This window comes from Poeciliopsis prolifica, unplaced genomic scaffold (genome assembly GCF_027474105.1).
Source record: "Poeciliopsis prolifica strain line A6 unplaced genomic scaffold, Auburn_PproV2 SCAFFOLD225, whole genome shotgun sequence".
NCBI classification, from domain to species: Eukaryota; Metazoa; Chordata; class Actinopteri; order Cyprinodontiformes; family Poeciliidae; genus Poeciliopsis; species Poeciliopsis prolifica.
In genome coordinates this window covers 35,793-56,566 of record NW_026562600.1, presented here as the reverse complement: position 1 = coordinate 56,566, position 20,774 = coordinate 35,793, and the positions used below count along the sequence as shown (strand labels likewise).

General features: G+C 50.3%; 1 pseudogene; it reads right to left on the bottom strand.

Moving 5' to 3' along the window:
- Nucleotides 1-42: 42 nt before the first annotated feature.
- Nucleotides 43-19,479, bottom strand: LOC129357060 (kinesin-like protein KIF16B; annotated as a pseudogene).
- Nucleotides 19,480-20,774: the final 1,295 nt, after the last annotated feature.

Below are 20,774 nucleotides of genomic sequence, written 5' to 3'. Positions count from 1 at the left end.
TTGGATCCAGAACTCTGGTTCTGTTTCTTGGTGTCCTGAGCAGCTGAAGGAAGCAGAACCAGGCGGGTTCTGTAGTCTGTCCTCCAGACTCGTCCTGCAAGACCAAACCGGAGAACCACATGAACAGGAAGGTCCAGCCTTCGTGGCCGGTTCTGCCTCAGCCGGTTCCGTAGCTGCTGGACTCGAAGACGCCCTTCTTGAAGAACGGAGAAAACTCGCAGATGTTGAACTTGGACAGGCGGAAAACTCCGTCCTCATCGGGTCTGAGAGGAGAACCGGAGCAGGACAGCATGACCTGGAACAGGTTCCTGAGGTACCGCTGGGGACACAGGCAGACGGGTCATCAGAACCACCAAAATCCTAAAGCACTTCTCAGAAACATTAGCTCTGCTAAAGCATTATTCCAACATAGAACATAGTATTTAGCAGAAGCTAAATACTTCTGCTAAAGTATTTAGCAGAAGTATTCTGGTTTCAATGCTAAAGCGCTAAGCAGGTCACCATGTTGAAACAAAACACTGTCGCCCCCTGCAGGATCAGGTCTGCCGCTGCAGGATCAGGTCTGCCACTTTACAGTCGTTGAGTTTTTCTAACCGCTGCAGTTCGACTTCAGTCAGGAACGTATTCACTGTCGACTTACAGCAATGCATTCTGGGTACAGGATCACAGCTGTACTCCAGCTGTGATCCTGGGTACAGGATCACAGCTGGAGGCTCTAAACAATCCATGGGAATCTCAGAATGCATGTTTAATAAAGTTTATAAAAAAAAAAACAGAAAACACTACGAGAGGACCGTAGGCCCGGTTCCGGTCCGGTTCCTACCGATCCGTCGTACCTCCAGGTGGCCGCGGCGCTCCGATACCATCCGCTCGTCCCGGTTCCCAAACAGCTTCTTCGGAGGAAACTCCAGAACCGCCAGCTGGAAACAAAGACCATCAGAACCAGAACTACGATCAGGACCGGTTCTGGACAACAGTTTCATCAGAACCAGAACCAACGAGTCAGGTTCTGGCGGCTCACCTCCGGATATTTGGACTTCAGCTCCTGTGCATTTCTCTGAAGCGGCTGTAGCGTCTGAACACAGTCCAGCTGTCATCCAACACAGACACCTGATGAACACAGAGCAGCTCTGGGAACCGGGCCGGGGAACCGGGCCGCCCCCACCGGGCCCGGCAGAACCCTCAGCGCCTCCCAGCCTAAACCAGAAACTGATTCGATTCACATGAATCTGTTCGGTTCTTTCTGGTTTCAAACTAAAAGGCTAAATGTGAAATTGAATGAAAAGAAATGATGTAATTGTTGCTTCATCTTTCTGAATTCAAAACGAATCCTGGAGGTTTTCATTTTGTTCATTTTGAGTTCAGGTCAGAACCGCCGAGTCCAAACGAGCCGATGCAGAGAAACAGTTTTGCAATTGTTCATTTTCAGCAAGCTGAGCTTTAAACGTTACAAAGCAGCAGATTGATTGTTTCTTTGCTGCGTTTTGAAACTGAAAAAGCAACGAAATCAGAAAGATGCAAACATGATTTATGTCTCGTGTTTTATTTTCATCTGCACCAATAAATAGCTGCTGAATCTGTAAAGTCTTACTTCATGGAGCAGATGGTTCTGCTGGGAGCGTTGAGGATCAGCTGCTGGTTTTACTGGTTCTGGTCTAAATGTGTCGCTTTGCTCCTGTCGTTTCCATTGTGCCAGTAAACGTACCTGAGCCGAGCGGACTCACCTTGACCTCGAACTCGAAGTGTTCGTCCTTGCCCTGGCGCGCAGCACGTAGCGCGGGATGCTCACTCTGACGGGCTCCTCGGCGCGCGGCGTCCCGGCCGGGCGCGACATCAGACGCTGCGCAACAAATCACCACCAGCAGGCGGGAAACAGACGGAAAGAGGAGCAGACAGTAAACGATGGACCCGGAACAATCTGGGAAAAACCACCAGATCTAAGAAACAACCATCGTTAAAACGGATGGAAACTTTATTTGGTTTCAAATCAGTTACAAACACGCTGCGCAAAATTCAACATCTTGGCTGTGAAATAATAAAAACCGTGACGTGACATCATCATCATTCACCTGCTTCAGCCAGCAGCAGATTCTCCTTATTGCACATTTAAATTCAGTCTTTCTGAAATTAAAGTTAAAAACATTTGAATTTTGTGTTTTCGGTCTTTAATGTTTTCGGTCTTTAATGTTTCTGTCTTTAATGTTTCGGTCTTTAATGTTTCGGTCTTTAATGTTTTCGGTCTTTAATGTTTTCGGTCTTTAATGTTTCTGTCTTTAATGTTTTCGGTCTTTAATGTTTCGGTCTTTAATGTTTCGGTCTTTAATGTTTCGGTCTTTAATGTTTTCGGTCTTTAATGTTTTAGGTCTTTATGTTTTAGGTCTTTAATGTTTCGGTCGTTAATGTTTCGGTCTTTAATGTTTCGGTCTTTAATGTTTCGGTCTTTAATGTTTCGGTCTTTAATGTTTAGGTCTTTAATGTTTCTGTCTTTAATGTTTCGGTCTTTAATGTTTCGGTCTTTAATGTTTTCGGTCTTTAATGTTTTAGGTCTTTAATGTTTTAGGTCTTTAATGTTTCGGTCTTTAATGTTTCGGTCTTTAATGTTTCGGTCGTTAATGTTCGGTCGTTAATGTTTCGGTCTTTAATGTTTCGGTCTTTAATGTTTCGGTCGTTAATGTTTCTGTCTTTAATGTTTCGGTCGTTAATGTTTCTGTCTTTAATGTTTCGGTCGTTAATGTTTCGGTCTTTAATGTTTCGGTCTTTAATGTTTCGGTCTTTAATGTTTCTGTCTTTAATGTTTCGGTCGTTAATGTTTCGGTCGTTAATGTTTCGGTCTTTAATGTTTCGGTCTTTAATGTTTCGGTCGTTAATGTTTCGGTCTTTAATGTTTCGGTCTTTAATGTTTCGGTCTTTAATGTTTCGGTCGTTAATGTTTCGGTCTTTAATGTTTCGGTCTTTAATGTTTCGGTCTTTAATGTTTCGGTCGTTAATGTTTCGGTCGTTAATGTTTCGGTCTTTAATGTTTCGGTCTTTAATGTTTCGGTCTTTAATGTTTCGGTCTTTAATGTTTCTGTCTTTAATGTTTCGGTCGTTAATGTTTCTGTCTTTAATGTTTCGGTCTTTAATGTTTAGGTCTTTAATGTTTTAGGTCTTTAATGTTTCGGTCTTTAATGTTTCGGTCTTTAATGTTTCGGTCGTGCTGCAGACGGGCTCTGCTGGCTCCATCTTCAGACGCACAGATGGTTGATGAGGATCTGAGCTTCTGCAGAGCAGCCGAAACTTAACTTCCAGGACTCAAACCGACCACCGTTGGAGGGAACGTGGGCAGAGCGCCGCCTTGGCTCCACCATCCGTTTTGGAGTTTGCCGATCGCGATTTGTGAAAACGATGTCGACGTTGAAGCAGACCTCGTTCCTCCTGACCAGCAGACACCGGATGTCCGAACGCCGCCGCAGCTTCAGTCCCTGGAATTGCGGCTGGACGGGAACCCAGCTGGATCCCCGCGGCGCCGGGTGAAACACTCCGTCCTCCCGCAGGAGAGCAACGTGGCTGTCGGTCAGGAGGAACTGGACCAGAGAGTCCTGGTGCAGCCGGACGCTGCTGTAGAGCAGAGGACGAATGTCCGCCAGGGAAGGTTTGCCGGGGCCGTCCATGTTCCCGTGGACAATGTAGAGCAGGTCCGCTAGGACCCGCTTGAATCTGGAAGTGAGGCTCAGACCGATGTCTGACACAATGTCAGGAACCCGGGAGGTCCAATCCAGAGACAGAGCCATGAGGTCCTGCGACAGCAGCGGGTGACTCTCTGTCGCCTCAGAGAACGTCTCCGGACAGCGAGCCTTCAGCACCGCCTTGCAGAAGTCCTGCGTGAGATCCTGGTTGTGAGTGAAGACTGCCAGAACCGAGTCCTCCCTGGATCCGATCAGACGGACATGCTGCCCTGCCAAACTGATCTGGACCTCCCGAATCTCTATAAGGTCAAAGTGGTGGAAGAGACCGAGGTGTCCGATGAGTCCTGGTCAGCAGAAACTACCGTCAGGTCCTGTTCTGACAGAAGGAGGCAGGCTGGTTCTGGACTGGGTCGGACAAAGCTGGCCGCTCTGAGCCAGAAGATGCTCAGGATCCTCCTACCTGGTCTGTGAGGAGACAGAGGTTCAGTTCTGTCAATGATTTGCTGGGATGACAGACCATGAAGCTGCGCCAGAGCCGGTGGCAACTCAATGAGACTCTGATAAAACTCTGAGGGGCGGCAGTCCTCTGGACCGGCATTTCTGATCGAGGACACGGAGCCCTTCGGCCACAATGACACGGCCTTCAAACCAAACCTTGAGCAGTACTGGACAGATCCACCAAGGAGACTTTGTTTTCCAGGCCAGAGGGAGGTTCTGGTTCAAGTTTTGCTGTCTGGGTCAGTGGAAAATCCTGGACTTCATGGTGACGTACCGAGAGACGGCACACTTCATATCGTCGACTCCCACATTTCGGATGAAATCTCTCGTGTCCTGAAATCGTCTCTCTGCATCTTTGTAAACATCTGAAAGTTTTCCTGTGAAGTATCCTAAAACATGGCTGCTGTTCGTCTCACTTGGATCTTGGCTGGAACATTTTTCTGAGCTCTTGAACGTTGTTGGTTGACCGCTGGGAGGTTCTGCTTCCTCTGCTCTCCATGGGTACAAGACTTGATTCTTGACTTTTGTAACATACTCCCAAAGGTTCGACTTACTGGTTGTCATGTTCACTGGTTTTTCATTTTCCTCTTGTCTGTTGAGACCACTGATGTCCTGACTCTCAGGTCCCTCCGACCCCCAGCGGTTAAGGGTTTGATTCCTAACCGTTGCAACATAATCCCAAACGTTATTCCGGGTTGAGGATACCCTTTCTGGAGCGTCATCTTTTTCTTGACCCATTTCACTGCCACCAGACTTAATGGACTCTTTGCTAGAGTTGGGTAGCTCAGATAGCTGCTCAGGTTCTTCCTGTCTCAATGGGTTCAGTGTTTGGTTCCTAACTTAGTGACATAGTTCCAGACAAAGCTCCTTGCAGTCGACACCCTTCCTGCAGCATCACCTCCGTCTTCTTCCGTCTCATCCCTGACTGACTGACCTGTCCTGCTTGGAGGCGATATCGTCTCGACCAGAACTCAGCCACTTGAGCAGTTCAGACTCTCTGGCCGTCCACGGTGCAGAGTTTGGCTCCTGACTTTAGAAACATAATCCCAAATGTAGCTCCTGTTGGTCAGTTCCTGCCTTCCTGATGCCTCTTTGTCTTGCTCCAACTCTTCATTACCTTCCAGGTTCAACCTTTGATTTTTGACATTTTCAAGGTTCTCCAGGAAGTTCTTCCCATTGTCTGACTCCTCTAGCTTAGCTGGAGCGTTGCCAGCGTCTGCTGGATCTTGCTCAGATGATAAACTTGCTGCCAGAGCTGTGAGGCTTTAACTGTTGACACTCATCTGCTCTCTCCGTTTTATCTGCTGCATTCTTGACTTTTTCAAGCCGGTCTAAAACGTCGTTCTTCCTATCCAACATTTCTTGTTTCATCGGTTGGCGGGCATCATGTTTGAGTCCTGTCCAGAGTTGATCAAATCATCAGAAACGTGAGAATTGGACGGTTCCAACTCTTCCTGGACCTGATTTGAGCGTGGCTCTCACAGTCCAGGAGCTTCTCCACTTCTTGTTTCATCTCTTCATTAGCGTCGGCTTTCCAAACTCGCTCAGACTCGATTAACTCCTCGCCAGAACCTTGCAGTTGTAAAAGATCCAACTCCTGTGCTGCATGGCCGACAACGTTCTGAGCTCGGTTCTTGACATTTTTGAGATGGTCTAACTGGTGGTGCAGATGGCCGATAAATCCTCTGCTTCCAGCTCCACTGAACCGTTGACCTCTTCTTGTTTGGCTGATCTGAAGCTTTGAAAGTTCTGGGTCTTCAAACCTCTGATTATCGATTGTTTTCTCAGAGAGGGAATAAATGTTCAACATTTTCTCTACATCCTCAGAATCAGAAAGGAAATAATAACCATTCATGTTGTTCCACTCAGTTGGTTGGTGGCTTTGTAGCAACAATCAGGGTCACAAACAGCTTGGAGCTCCTTCCTTCAAGAATGTTTACTTCTCCTTCCCACCATTGTTCCTTGTCGAGATCTTTTTCGATCAGGAGTTTATCCAGCCGTTTTTCTCTCTGAGGCTCCAGGAGTTCGGTCTTTGGTTCGTCGAACGCGTTCTGGAGGTCGGGAGCGAGTTCGCCTCAACCCCGGAGGAGCCAGGAGGTTAGACCAGCAGGCGTTCTGTGAGCACAAGGGGGAAGTCTGTGACTACATCGCTAAGAAGGACGGCAAATGTGCGTGAATTAAACCGAAGTCCATGATCCACCCAATCAGAATTACAGTCCAACCACCAGGTGAGAAACGAGACATTTAAAGTGGCAGCATCAAGAGGCTGACGTGCAAATTACACACAATTATTTTAGACAAAGGGTGATTTTAATCATTTGGGCTGAAGTTTTAATCCGTTTCCTACAGGCACGAAGATAATTTGATTATTTAATCTAATGATTCTCTTCCCACTTCGGAGCAAAACTTTCCGACCCAAACTGGATTTTCATAGAGACTCAAAACTATTCATACGGTACACTGCCCACTGTAGCATGACACCGCTTGGCTAGCTGCGCTCACCTGGCGCTGGCCAACAATCACATTGTTCTGCATTTCCCCCGAAGGTTTTCATGACCCTCCAGATCCTGAGTAGCCAGAAGGATCTCCCTGATCCGGGTGCAGTTCTGGTTCTGGACTCATCCAGCAGGGTCCGGAGGTACTTCTCCAACCCACAGGGTCGGTTTCTGCAGAACCGACTCTGATCGGCCGGACCACTGCGCCCACAATCATTTGAACCGGAACACAGTCGCAGACCGAACCGCATCGCAACACTCTTCAGTGTGGAAGCTGCTACAGAGAAAGATGGCAGAGCAGCCATTTTGACTGGACCGGGTCAGCCTGGGCCAGTCTCTAGTCCATCTTAACAACAGATGCTAAAAACAGCTTTGAATGTCAACTGCACATCAATAAAGCTCTGCTCTCACACCCAGTGTGACGGCGCCTCTAATACAAATGATTATTAGCTAAATTAACATCATGCAGTTTACATGCAGCACAAATTACCCTAAACTCACCTCATACTTCAACCTTCGTGGATTTATCTTCTGCAGTTTTTCATCTTCCTGAAAACAAAGATTTAAAATTAACAGCATCAGAAAATTTTCCCATAAGATCTACAACCAGGTGGATTTACTAGATCATGGTTCATGTAAGATGAGGCGGCGAACAGATCCAAGAACAAGCCGGACAAAATAAACCCAGGAAACCATATTATTAAGGTCATGCAGGGGTCAAGGTCAGGGCTCCTGGTCTTACCTCGTCTGTTAGCCTAACAGAGCTACAGTCGCTAACTTCCTCCTCGTCCTGCAGAGTCGAACAGGTCAACTTCAGTTCTGGACAAACAAGCTACACCTGACAGAACTCAACAGAACCGCCGGCTGGACCCGACTCAGAGGTCTGGGGTCAAAGGTCATACCCGGAGAGTCGCAGGACACGGACAGATCCACGCCGCCGCCGTTCAGGAGGTTCATCTTCCTCAGCCGCGCTGCACTTCCTCCTCGATGTAGGCGTTGATCCTGCTAGAGCATCGGAGCCTTAGAGCCGGACCGGAACCAGAACTGGAGCCAGAATCAGAACCGGGCCTACCTGTCATCGGACAGCGGCAGCAGCGGGTTCAGACTCTGCATGTGTCCGACCGGGGAGCTGCTGTGACCCATCTTCTCCTCGGTACCGACCGACTGGGCCCGGTTTCTGGTTCTCGCTCTCGTTGATGCGCCGCCGCAGCTCCTGGATCTCCTGCTCCACCCTGCAGAACAGAACCGGAGTCCTGAGTTCGGGTCGGACCGGCCGGTCGGCCAGTAAGACCGGAACCAGAAGCGGACCTGCGGCGGTCCGGCCGGGCGTGGCACCGGTCGGGCCTGAGGGCGGCGTGGCGGCGCTCCAGCCGGGCCACGGCCCCTCCAGCGCCTCCCGCTGCTGCGCCTCCCTCCAGGCCAGGATCTCCCTCTCCTTGCGGCGGACCTTCTCCTCCTGCCGCGCCACGTTGGCCGTGAACTCGCAGCTCTCCTGCAGCTGCTGCAGCTGCTGCGCGCCGTGCCGGTGCCGGTGCAGCTTCTCCTGCATCTCCTCCAGTTCCTTCTCCACCTGGAACAGCGTGTTGTCCAGCCGGTCGGCGCGCCGCGCCGCGCCGCAGCACCTCCTGCGCCCGCCGCTGCTCCTCCGCAAGCGCCGGCAGCGAGCCGGCGGCCATGTTGGCCAGCTGCCGCTCCTTGAGGCGCTCTGCGCCAGCGCCTCCTCCCTGGCCGCCGTCATCCTGCGGCGCCCTCTGCTGGCGCTCCTTCAGGCTGCGCACGAGCTGCTGCATGGCGCTCCTCTCTTCTGCCACCTCCTGCTGCAGCAGCTCCCTCTGCTGCTGCAGCACCTCCTGCAGCCGCTGCAGCTCATCCACCTGCGCCTCCTTGAAGGCCAGGTACTGCTTTTGGACGGAGCGCGCCTCCTTAGCGGCGTCCTCGCCGTCAGTGCGCTCGGCGGCCTCCTTGGCTCGCAGCAGTGCCTCCCTGATCTCCGCCAGGACACGCCGCTCCTCCTCCAGGCGTCGCGCATCCTCTCTGGCCAGCAGCGCCGCCGCCGCCTCCTGCCGCCTCCCGCAGTTGCTCCTCCAGCCGGGCGACCAGACTCAATTGCTCCCGCTCCTGTTCCTCCAGCCGCCGCCGCTCTGCCTCCAGCCGCGCCTGCTGCTCCTTGCGCTCCCTCTGCAGCCGCTTCAGCTCGCGGCAGATCTCCGTCTGCTCCGCCACCTCCTGCTGCTCCTGCTGCTCCTCCTGCTGCAGCTTCCTGCGCTGCAGCGCCACTCCTGGACCTCGGAGCGCCGCTCCTCCTCGAAGCGCTCCTTCTCGGCCAGGAAGTCCGCAGGCGGCTCTCGATGTCCTGGCTGCGGCGGCGCAGGCTCTCCTCCTGCCGCAGGATGCGCTGCTGCACCTCCTGCGACTCCTTGCGCTGACTCTCCACCTCCTGCTGGAGGCGCTCTAGTTCCGCCTTCTCACTCAGCTGCTTCTCCTCCATCTCCTTGATCAGCCTCCTGCAGAAACACGAGCACAGGAAGTCAGGAAGTTTAACATTCCGCCCAGATTTCGGTCCGACTGGCAGCAGTCATGGAGGCCAACAAAACAGTAAATGCAACAAAAAAATGCTGCGACCACAGAAAACAGAAGCAAAAATAAACACCGCAAACTGGCTGCACTAACGTTGTTCCTCCAGACCACCAGGGGGAACCGACCCAACCGTCTGCAACCAGAACCTCAGGGGTATTCAGAAGAAAGGAAGAAAAGCTTTGTTATCCTTCATGTCTTCTGCAATACTATAGAACAGACCCCCGGCTCCCCCTAGTGGTCTGGAGGATTTATGTTCAGTGGAGCAAGTTTACATCTTTATAGATTTAATGTTTTTGCCATTTTCAGCATTTTTAGTTTTGCTTCTATTTCCTGTAGTTTGTAACTTTTAAGTGTTTCTGTGATGTTAACGACCCATAGATCTCATTAATCTGTGAAATTAAGGATAAAATAAGAATAAAATTCCAGGTCGGTCCCTGAGGAACGCCTCAGGGCTGCCAGAAAGAGGCGGGCTCACAGGAGACAACAACCAATCAAAACGCTCTGAGATCCACATTTATAACTCCGAGTTATAAATAGTAAAACAACAATAAAATGTGAGACTATGATTATGTTGCAGCATCTGGCTGCAGCGGCACGCCGGCAGACACGTTAGCGGACATGCTAAGTGAGCGCCGGTTTACCTCTTCATCTCCAGCTTCTCCAGCTCTTCTCTCTGCTGCCTCTCGAACTCCAGCCTGCGGAGACAAACACCGTTAGCATCTGTTAGCGTCCGGCACGTCTTCTGAGGAACACCGCGGGACGTGACGGGCCGAGTGGACGGAGGCGGCAAACAAAATCAAGCTGGAGGTGAAACTCCAGGGACGACACAGAGTCTGAGAGGACAGGAGCAGCAAGCTGATGGCAGACAGACAGGTGGACGGACGGGTCAGTTAGACAGGAAGTGGACGACTACCTGAGGAAGACGGGGCCCTTCTGAGTGAAGAGACTGCCAACGGGACAGGGACATAGTTTAGTGCTGGTCCAGATCCAATCAGCTCAGATCAATAACCAATAATCATAACAGTTCTTCTTCTGTGGTGCCGAGTCAAAACTGAACTGTTCTCCGAAAAATGATTAAATTCCAAGACAAAACGCTAAAAGACCTTTAAAATCAACAGGAAATAAAACCAAGACTGAGGCAAACAGAAGGAAACCAGGAAGATGAAGGAAAATGAGAAAAACTGGAAAAAAGTAGAAAACTTGTTTTACATGTTAAAACCTTCAGCTAAAGGAATCAATTCATCTTGTTCAGTTGAAGGAAGCAGGCTGAAGTTCAAATTGTTTTTAAATGCTTAAAATCTTCAACTGGAAACATTTGTGTTTCTCATCACTTCTGCACTTTTTCCTTCCATGCAACTTTCCAGTGAAAAACATAGGCCTCTGACTGAGTTCGGTTCTTATGGAGGAGATATGCTGGTCGGCTCTGTAGACCTGGATGGCGGAGTCCAGAACCCGTCCAGAACCTGAACAGGTCTGGATTAAAAAACCTGCATTGATCTGATGCAACGTTTGGTTTTCATTCTCTGAACCAGAATCGACGTTAATCAACGAGTTTCACCGAATGTCGGCTCCTTCATGGAGGAAACGTCTCGATGCGGGAGCTTCAGGCACCGATCAACGAGTAAATGTGAGATTCTCAGAACCAGAACCACAGCAGGATGTGAGGTTCTGACGGTTGGACTCACCCCGGGTTGTACAGCATCACGGTGGACAGGTTCTCACAGGACTTGGACAGGTCCGTCATGGACAGGCTGAACGAGGACAGGAGGCCGCTCTGAGGAGACAGAGCAGGTTCTACAGAACCATGCTGGACTCAGCTGAACCTCACCGGAACGCCCCGACCGGCCCTGAACTCACCTTCCTCTTCTCCCTGAGCTTGGCTGCTTCCTTGGGATGGTTGAAGCGAAACATGTTGGTCCGGCCCAGCAGAATAACAGCTCCTGCACCACAGACAGAAGGACAACCAGTTAATGACCGATCGAGTTCCCAGAACCAGAACCTTCAGAAACTGGAGGGACCTGAAAGAATCCACAGAAAACAAGAAGAGCTTCATGTTCTCATGGTGACACACAGGCGGAGCCAGCAGGGTTGTGTCAGTGCCTTAGCGCTAGCTTCAGCTAATTATGCTAATTGTGTTGGGCCAGGGCTTTAGCATTAGCTTCAGCTAATTATGCTAATTGTGTTGGGCCAGGGCTTTAGCATTAGCTTCAGCTAATTATGCTAATTGTGTTGGGCCAGGGCTTTAGCATTAGCTTCAGCTAATTATGCTAATTGTGTTGGGCCAGGGCTTTAGCATTAGCTTCAGCTAATTATGCTAATTGTGTTGGGCCAGGGCTTTAGCATTAGCTTCAGCTAATTATCATGCTAATTGTGTTGGGCCAGGGCTTTAGCATTAGCTTCAGCTAATTGGCTAATTGTGTTGGGCCAGGGCTTTAGCATTAGCTTCAGCTAATTATCATGCTAATTGTGTTGGGCCAGGGCTTTAGCATTAGCTTCTTCTAATTATGTCTGTAAAACGCTTTAGCATTAGCAATCTGGAGATGCAGCTTCAGTGGAACCATAATTAGCGCTAGAGATTTAGTGAAGCTAACTTTCAGTTAATGGTGTCCACTGCTGAGCAGTTTGATTCCAGCTTTGTCCTGCCACATGTCGATGTGCCTCTGGGCAAGGCACTTAACCCCAAATTGCCTACCGGTCTGCGTCTCGGTGTATGAATGTGTGCGAATGGGTGAATGTGACTCCAGTGGAAAGCGCTTTGAGTGATCAACATGACTGGAAAAGCTCTATAAGTTCAGTCCATTCTCCGTAGTTACACCAGGCAGTGAAATAAATACTCGGGTTCTTTTGGATCCGCACCCTGGTTGAGCTGCACCGGCGCCGCCACCAGAACCCCGTTGACCGAACACAGAGCCCCGCCGAGCGGCACCAGGGTCACCGTTCCATTCTGGTTCTCAAACACGCAGTGGTCGCTCTCCAGGTCCAGGCCGTGCAGAACTGCAGGAACAGAGCAGAACGTGAGCGCGCATCAGAACCAGAACCAGAACCACCAGTGGTCTTCATCAGACGGAGACGACTCACTGATGTCCTGTTCGCTGGACGCGTCTTCCCGGCCCACATACGTCCGTCCCTCCTGAGACACAAAACACACGTTTCATGAGCAACCTGAACGCCTCGCGGCCCGACTCCAGTCTGACCCGACGGCGCCACCTTCAGGTGGTAGAGGATGATGCCGGTGCTGAGCAGGTCGTCGTCGATCCCGATGAGGTGAGGCAGCTCCGAGTCCAGAACCACGCCGATGCCTTCCTTCCGCAGAGCCAGCGTCTCCTCCTGCAGCGCAGAGGAGGAGGAGTCGGACCGGGCCGGACCGGGACCGGGCCCGGACCGGCCCGGTCCGACGGGGCCTGGACCGGGCCCGGTCCGACGGGGCCTGGACCGGGCCCGGTCCGACGGGGCCCTCTTACCTTCAGGATGTTCTGCGTCTCGTTCCATTTGTTGGTCCACTCCTTGGTCAGCTCCAGAACCTGCGGACCAAACCAGCAGAGTGAGCCATCGGACCGGTCGCCCAGTGGACCTCAGGAGGTTTTCAGAACGTTTCCGTCCTCCATGTTGTCTGATGTGGACCGACCCGGGCCTCGTTCTGGTGCAGCTTCTCCTCCATGCTCAGAGCTGTGGGCGAGTCCAGCAGAGCGATCTGAAGCAGAGGAGGAAAACCGTTTCAGGTGATTTTGGCCAAGGAAACCATGGTGCTGCCGCTACCAGAACCGGTTATTGGGTCGCCGAAACCGTTCAAACAGCCGAGCTCTGCTGCTTCACGAAGACCTGACTGGTGGGATTATTTTTATTGTCATGATATTAGCGAACAACGATGAGCTGTAAAACGTGACGTGGGGACCCATCAGGAAAACCAGTCCTTCTGGAGCGCCTCAGGTTCAGCACTCGAGTTTTCTGATATTCAGCTAAACTGACCCGTAAATCCAGTCAGTTAGGCGTCTTGGTTTTCGGAGGTTATCGTCGTGAGACGTCGTTTTGATGTTCCTGGTACTAAGTGCGGCGTGGCGCCGTTCGCCGCCCCGAGCGTTCACCTGGTTTCCCTGCAGCAGCAGCGCCTTGAGCCGGGCGATCTCCGCCCGCAGCTCCCTGATCAGCCGGACGTTGGAGTCCTCGTTGACGGTGGGTTTGTTGATGATGTTCTTGGCTCGGTTGGCGTAGCGCAGGGTGCTGAGCGTCTCGCCGTAGTTCACGTCGGCGGGGGAGATGGCTGCAAAGACCAAACAGTCAGGGCTTTTACTCTGACCGGTTGGCGGCGGTGGCGGCGGCGGTGGCGGCAGCGGCGGTGGCGGCAGCGCTCACTTGCGATCATGATGGTCTTGGCGTTGCCACCCAGGCTGTCCTTCAGCAGCCAGGTCAGCACCGAGTCTCTGTAGGGGACGAACACCGTCTTCTTCTTCTGGTTGGCGTTCCCGCCGTCCGGCGCCATGTCAGCTGGATGGAAACAGAGACGACGGCTCAGAACCGGAGCGGCAGCCGCGGCGCCTTAACACGGCGGTCCTGACCCAGAGCGGAGATGACGTTGCCCAGCGTGACCAGCGACTTGTTGATGTTCCCGCCCTCCTTCAGGCGGGCGCCGGTGGCGCCGGTGGCGTCGGCGCGCTCGCTGCCGGCCAGGTCCACCAGGTGGATCTTACTCACCGTCTCGCTCGGCATCTCCGCGTCAAACTTGGCCTGAAATCAGACGCGGCGGTCACTTGGGCCCGCCGACACGAGGCCGTGGGATTGGCCGACGCCACCGACCTGCGTGAAGTTGATGGTGAAGATGGCGTGGGAGCGGCTGCTGACGTCGTTCATGCCGGTGCTGGCGGTGGTGCGGTTGATGTTGCCCGCCTCCATCAGCTCCTCCACGTCGCTGTAGTTCTGCACCAGGTGTTTGGACAGGTCTGCGCCGCAACACAAACCCACCACACTAATCAGAAAAACTGAAAGCACACTGAAAACATGTCAGATATTAATGGAAACACCAGAAAGACGTGAAAAACATGAATTTTGGAAAGCCGGGTTAACGCCCATGAAGCGGCGCTGAACGGCGCCGGCGGCCGCTACCTTCCACGTACGGCCCGTCCTTGGGATGCTCGCGGACGCGCAGGTTGTAGGTGTGGCTGGACTTCCTCCTCAGCAGGTCTCTGACTCGCTCGTTGTAGATCTCCAGGTAGCTGGAGGGACGACAGGTCAGCTTCTGGTGTTCGACCCGTTTGGGTTCTGGTTCAGTTTGTCTCCAAGAAATGAGGCAAAAATAACCAGATAAAGAGAAAGTGCCGTCGCCATGGTGACTCCCCCTTCTCTGGCAGCCCACAGCATCACTCCTCCTCAGCTCAGCTGTGCTCAGAGCTGATCTGAGCGGTCGGCTTCCGTAGCGCCACCTGGTGGACTTACCTGACCTCGGTGCGGAACGAAGCTTCGTCTCGACGCGACGCGTCAGCGATCTGACCGAACAGACCCTCGCAGATCCGGGGAATCAAACCGGCGTCGCCCTGGGGAAAACGGCCCGTTACCATGCAAACGCTGCTGCCTCATTCTGAGGTTACTGCAAATTTTCCACTAAAATGATCAGAAAGTTGAGCTCCAGTAACTCTGGCTCCAGTAACTCTGGCTCCAGTAACTCTGGCTCCAGTAACTCTGGCTCCAGTAACTCTGGCTCTCACCTGCAGGGGGCAGCGTTTCCCCAGAATGGATCTGTTTTACCAAATAAATGTAAATATTTCATGAAAATGATTTCACTCTGTGCTTAATTTTAAATAAAGTCATAATTGGGGGAATTTTCAGTGGCAGGTCGTCACTGAAATGTTTGGGAAGTTCTGGTTTAAAGAATTAAATGTCTGCTTGTTATTTTCTTGTATTCATAGAGTTTGCTGGAAAATATGGCAAAATTCCTCAAGTTGAGCCACAAAAACAGAAGAAAAACAACGCAAGAGAAAAACTCTCCTTCCTGTCTGAATCTCTTCTCCTGCGTTTTGAATCCACGGTTTTTATTGATCTAAATTAACTGAACACTTCAGTTCCAGAAGAACTGGCCTGATCCGTCCATTCAGGCGTCCAGGTCAAACCGCGTTCATTCAGCAGTAGAAGAAGAAGAAGCAGCTCCTGCCAGATCCAATCAGAGCCAGACTGAGCACTTCCCTGAGGGACTCCTCTGACCTCTCAGCACAGATTGTTCTCTGAAGATCAGAGAACCAAATCTGTTGTCAGCACAAACAGACGAACGGCCAGATCATCAGGAGAGGGCAGCACCACAGCTCCCCCACAGCGCCCCGTTAGCAATGGTAAAGATGGCCGCCGCGGCGCTCCATTAGCAATGGTAAAGATGGCTGCCGCGGCGCTCACTTAGCAATGGTAAAGATGGCCGCCGCGGCGCTCCATTAGCAAAGGTAAAGATGGCCGCCGCGGCGCTCCATTAGCAAAGGTAAAGATGGCCGCCGCGGCGCTCCATTAGCAATGGTAAAGATGGCCGCCGCGGCGCTCCATTAGCAATGGTAAAGATGGCCGCCGCGGCGCTCCGTTAGCAATGGTAAAGATGGCCGCCGCGGCGCTACATTAGCAATGGTAAAGATGGCCGCCGCGGCGCTACATTAGCAATGGTAAAGATGGCCGCCGCGGCGCTCCGTCTGACTACATTTACTTTGAAATGACTGAACGCAGCTGAATGTTCTTGAATCTCAGACCAAAACCTGCTGGGAGTCTCAAATGGAAGCTGAGGGTCAAAGGTCGTGCTTCAGTTCTGTCGGAGAAATCAACCCACACATTCATAAATGGAGGCCCAGCACTGTGGAAGGCTGACTTGGACTAGGCCATCACTTGTTTGTTGGATTTCTCCCACTGAGCCAACCAGTCTGAGCAGAAGCAGCTACTGGTTTCCACTGGACAAACTTTCTCTCTCTTTTCTCGTCCAGAAAAACTCAGCCAGACGTCCAATCAAACAGATCGATAGCCGTCTCCACGGCGACCAGCTCTGCAGCCGCTACTGGGAACCAGTGCGAGTTCTTACTGGGAACCAGTGCGAGTTCTTACTGGGAACCAGTGCGAGTTCTTACTGGGAACCAGTGCGAGTTCTTACTGGGAACCAGTGCGAGTTCTTACTGGGAACCAGTGCGAGTTCTTACTGGGAACCAGTGCGAGTTCTTACTGGGAACCAGTGCGAGTTCTTACTGGGAACCAGTGCGAGTTCTTACTGGGACGCCCATCATGGTGTAGGACTTCCCGGATCCGGTCTGTCCGTAGGCGAACACGCAGGCGTTGTATCCCTCGAAGGCTGCCTTCAGCACGTCGGAGCCCAGGTCCCTGAACACCTGCGGAGGTCAGAGGTCAAAGGTCACAGCAGCACCTTTGCGGTTCGCCACCGCTCCGTGCCGCCGGCCTCACCGTTTCCTGGGAGACGAAGGCGCGGCTCCGTCCGTCCGCCGAGTCGTAGGAGAAGTCGTAGGTGAAGGTTCTGACCCGTTCCCTCATCGAGTCGCCGACCACGCCCTCTGGGACCTGAGGGGCAGACAGACCGAAGCTCTGGTTCTGACCGGTTTGGACCAGAACCAGAACCAGAACCAGCTAACCTTCAGGTTGGTGATGCTGGTCTTGCTTCCCTCCATCCTGATGATGCATTTGGCCTCCAGCTCTTTCTCCCTGGAGGAGAAAACATCTGGATCAACATCTGGATCAACATCTGGTTCCGACCCGCTTCTGGTTCAAATGTAAAGATTCCTGAGTCTGAACGACATTTCCATGCGACGCATCACGCTTCCTGAACAGGTGACCAGCTCTTTTCCTAAAACCTCTGTCTCTTTAAGTCAAGCTGCTGCTGGCCACGCCCCCAACTCAGCGTTTACACTCGCATGTCAACATGGCTGCAAACAAAAACAATAACACAACTGTATATCTTTGACAAGCAGAAGTGGAGCCTCCTGCACATCCAACCAGAGTGCAGCAAATTGCTATAATTTCCTTTTGTGTTGTATTTATATTCTTTGTGTTGTATTTATATTCTTATTATATTTACTGTGTACCTTGTATTTAATTTGTATTTTTTGTATTTTGTGTATGCTTACTGTGTGCCACATTTTTGCCTGTAAGCTGCTGGTAACTATAATTTCCTGAGGGAGTCTTCCCAAGGGATCAATAAAGTCAAGTCTAAGTCTCTAACTGGTTCCTGGATGGTGAGTCAAGAGCAAAACTCTGGTCTTTTCCAGCAGCCATTGTACAGCGAGAACCAGCTGACCAACCGGATGGCCTCAGCCGGGGTTGCTAGGTAACTGTCTGTTCCTGCTGATTTGAGACGTTACATTCTGGAGGTTTTTGAAAAAACATAAAATCATTTGTAAAAGCAGCCTGGTGGTTTCATTAAGCGCTTCATCTGTTAGAAGAGACAGAAGAGACCAAAATCAAGATCAAAATGTGCAAAAAGTGGATTTTAAACAACAGAAACGGCATTTATTGAGCCGGAGAACCGGAGAGAACAGAGCGACAGGAAAACCAGGAGGTTTGCTGAACCCGACTCATTTCTGTTTCATCTGCAGCGACTAAACGAACATGAGAACAATAAAACTGAGGAGAACGAAACTAAAAGAATTCCCTGGTTCATCGATGGATCCAGGTTTATGGAGCAACACAACGTCCAGAAATTCAGTTTAATGTTTAACTGCTTGCCTGCCGCACCAATCAGCTGACTAGTAAAACCCTGCAGCCGGATCCGATACTCACAAGCAAACAAAAACACATAAAACCACAAATATTAACCAACAACGTGAAAAAAACAGAAATACTTTCACAACCAGAATATAAGCCAGTTAATAAACTACCAAAAACAGACAAAATGTATAAAACCAGTCAGATGTTAAGTCACAACAGAACCAGACAGACTCCGGTTCTGCTGAGGCTCAGAGGTTCTGGACCGGAGAACCGGAGCGGCTGCTCCAGAACCGGCCCGACTTCAGCAGAAATCTGTTATCTGACAGTAACAACAGCAACGTTACGTAAAACTGGGTCAAAGGTCACTGCAGGCGACGGGTTGGCTTTGGTATGAGCGCCGGTTCTGGGACTGAACTTTGTGTAAAGAACCTCAGAGTCCAAAGATCGTCCTCACCGAGACTCCTGTTTGCTTCGACACATTTATTCACAGGATTTCACCAGATAATCAGACATGAAGCATTTCAGTTAAAAACACAAGTAAATGTTAAAACGTGTCAGATTGGAGATCAGCACATCAATGTTGCTGTCTGGGCAAAGCAATAATGACATAAGATTAATAATCAATCAATAGCAAATCAATTTCTCTAAAGGTTTCTAGTCTTTTCTTCAGAAATGATTTGAACACATTTTAAACTCAATTAATAAACTTTTACTATTAATTTATTTCCATAAAATCAAACTTTCTGCATGAAGCTGCTTCTGGATGCAGAGACCATCAAACTGATGAAGAGGAGAAAGATGAAGAGGCAGATGACTCCTCTGACGTCATGATGACCCAGAATGATTCAGATTATCAGCCAGATTACAGAAATGTTGATGCCGCGGGAATACTGGAGGATGTATTAATTGATCCCGCCTCTCTAATTCCTTCGTTTGGGATTATTGCTTCTCCAAACCTCAAAATGCAGAAACTTGAAATGTTGTTAAATCTCCACATCCCAAACCAGAACCTGCGGGTCTGGGTTCATTTAGAGCAGAGAAAGGTGGAGCAGCCTGGTCACCTGCGGACACCTGCCGCCCGCATTCAGGCCAAAAACAGCCGCAAACTGCGACAAAACGTCCACAGAATCACCTTTACCGCAGCGGCGGTCAGTAACCAACATCCAGCCGAAACCGCTGGAGGGACCAGGAAACCTCCGCGTCCGCCACTCACCGCCTGTTCATCGGCCTGAGCCGCACAGCCACCGGACAGACGCCATCTTTCATCCCGCTGCAGCGCGCGCTGTCCCGGTCACGCAGCCTGCGGCTTCCCGCTCCCCTTTATAGCAGCGGCTAGCCGTTAGCCAGCAGCTAGCGGTTAGCCGCTGGCTAACGGCGCCGGGGGCAAAGATCCGCAGATAACCGGCGGTCTGAGGGCCAAAACTCTGTTGATAGCAATGGGGGAAGAGGCGAGGAATGGATAAATGTTATCGGAACCGGGAGCACCGAGTCGCAGCCGGAACCGGAGCACGTCCCGGATCCCAGTCATCCACAGAGCGCTAGCTTAGCCTGACCGGCCGCTTCATCAGCTGATATAAACAGTCGGACTTATGGAAGGCCTGAAGGGACAAAATGTTTCTGGGCCGTTGATGTTCTGGCGAAAAACAATTATTACCAAAACGGGAGACATTTAAAAAAATGTTTCCCTAGAAAGTATCCTGTGAGACATATTTTTTATTTTTTACATTTCCTCACAAAAGCCTTACATTCCCATTGTTGACATAGAATTTTAAGTTAGCACAATACTGCACAGGATAGCTTTGACACATATAAAATATAACATAGAAAGTTAAAGTACACTCTAGGTTCATATAAATTTAGATGAAACTAAAAACAACGGCTCAATCTCTGAAACGCAGATAATTCTTAAAGGAGGATCAGACAGAAGAAACAGAAAACATAGGCCTAGACTCCTTGGATCTCTTGAGATAAGGAGCCTATATGCCAGGCAATTAACAAATTCCTGAGCATGGTTCAAAAGTTCACTAGGATCTTAAAACTTTTTATAAATAATTTTATCTATATTAGAATTAACTATATTTCTTTAAGCATGTTTTTAATTAGTTACTTATTAGATCCAAACTTATAGTCATTATTTAGCATTACATTGTGTGCAAGCTTGGTTAAAAATACAAACTACTTTCTTGTGGAAACATTTTGAGGCAGAGATAGCGCTGCAGCTGCAATCATATCAAACTGGACAGCGGCTGATACGAGAAGGGTTTGCCGTATATCTGCTTTTGGGGCTCTTAGCAGGAGGTAATAAAATTAACATTGAGACAGCCCACACAAAGGAAAAGAACACACCTCCTAATGCATATATTTAAATAATGAGATTACGCATTCTATAAAATGATTTGGTTTACAGCAGAAGTTGGAATCTCTTTGTGCTGGGTGAGAGTTTTCCCGGAGGATGCATCTTCTGTTAATCTGTTGTCTTTTTTACTCAGTTCTTTGTCTCTGTTCTGTAATGTCTTGGACTTTTGCTCTAGGTGAGAGGCTTATTGTAAAGTTCTTGGATTGATTTTCTCTGGATAAAACTCTGAATATCTGAAGTCTGACGTCGTACGATTGCTCTTTTCTCTCTGCACACTTACACAGACACAGGAATTCGGGACAAAGAATTAATTAACGAGCTAAGATCAAGTTCTTCACGTTTTAATTCTTAACAATTGGGGGCTTCGTCCGGTCCTTTTTCTCTGTGTCTCTGTGTGTATTGCAGTGGAGACTTGTTTGTTTGTGTTAGCCTGTGGAGCGCAGCTGGAACGTTGCGGAGTGATCTGCAGCGCGGCTATCCCCGCGGACTGATCTTGGTTAGTGTGTGATCTCTTTG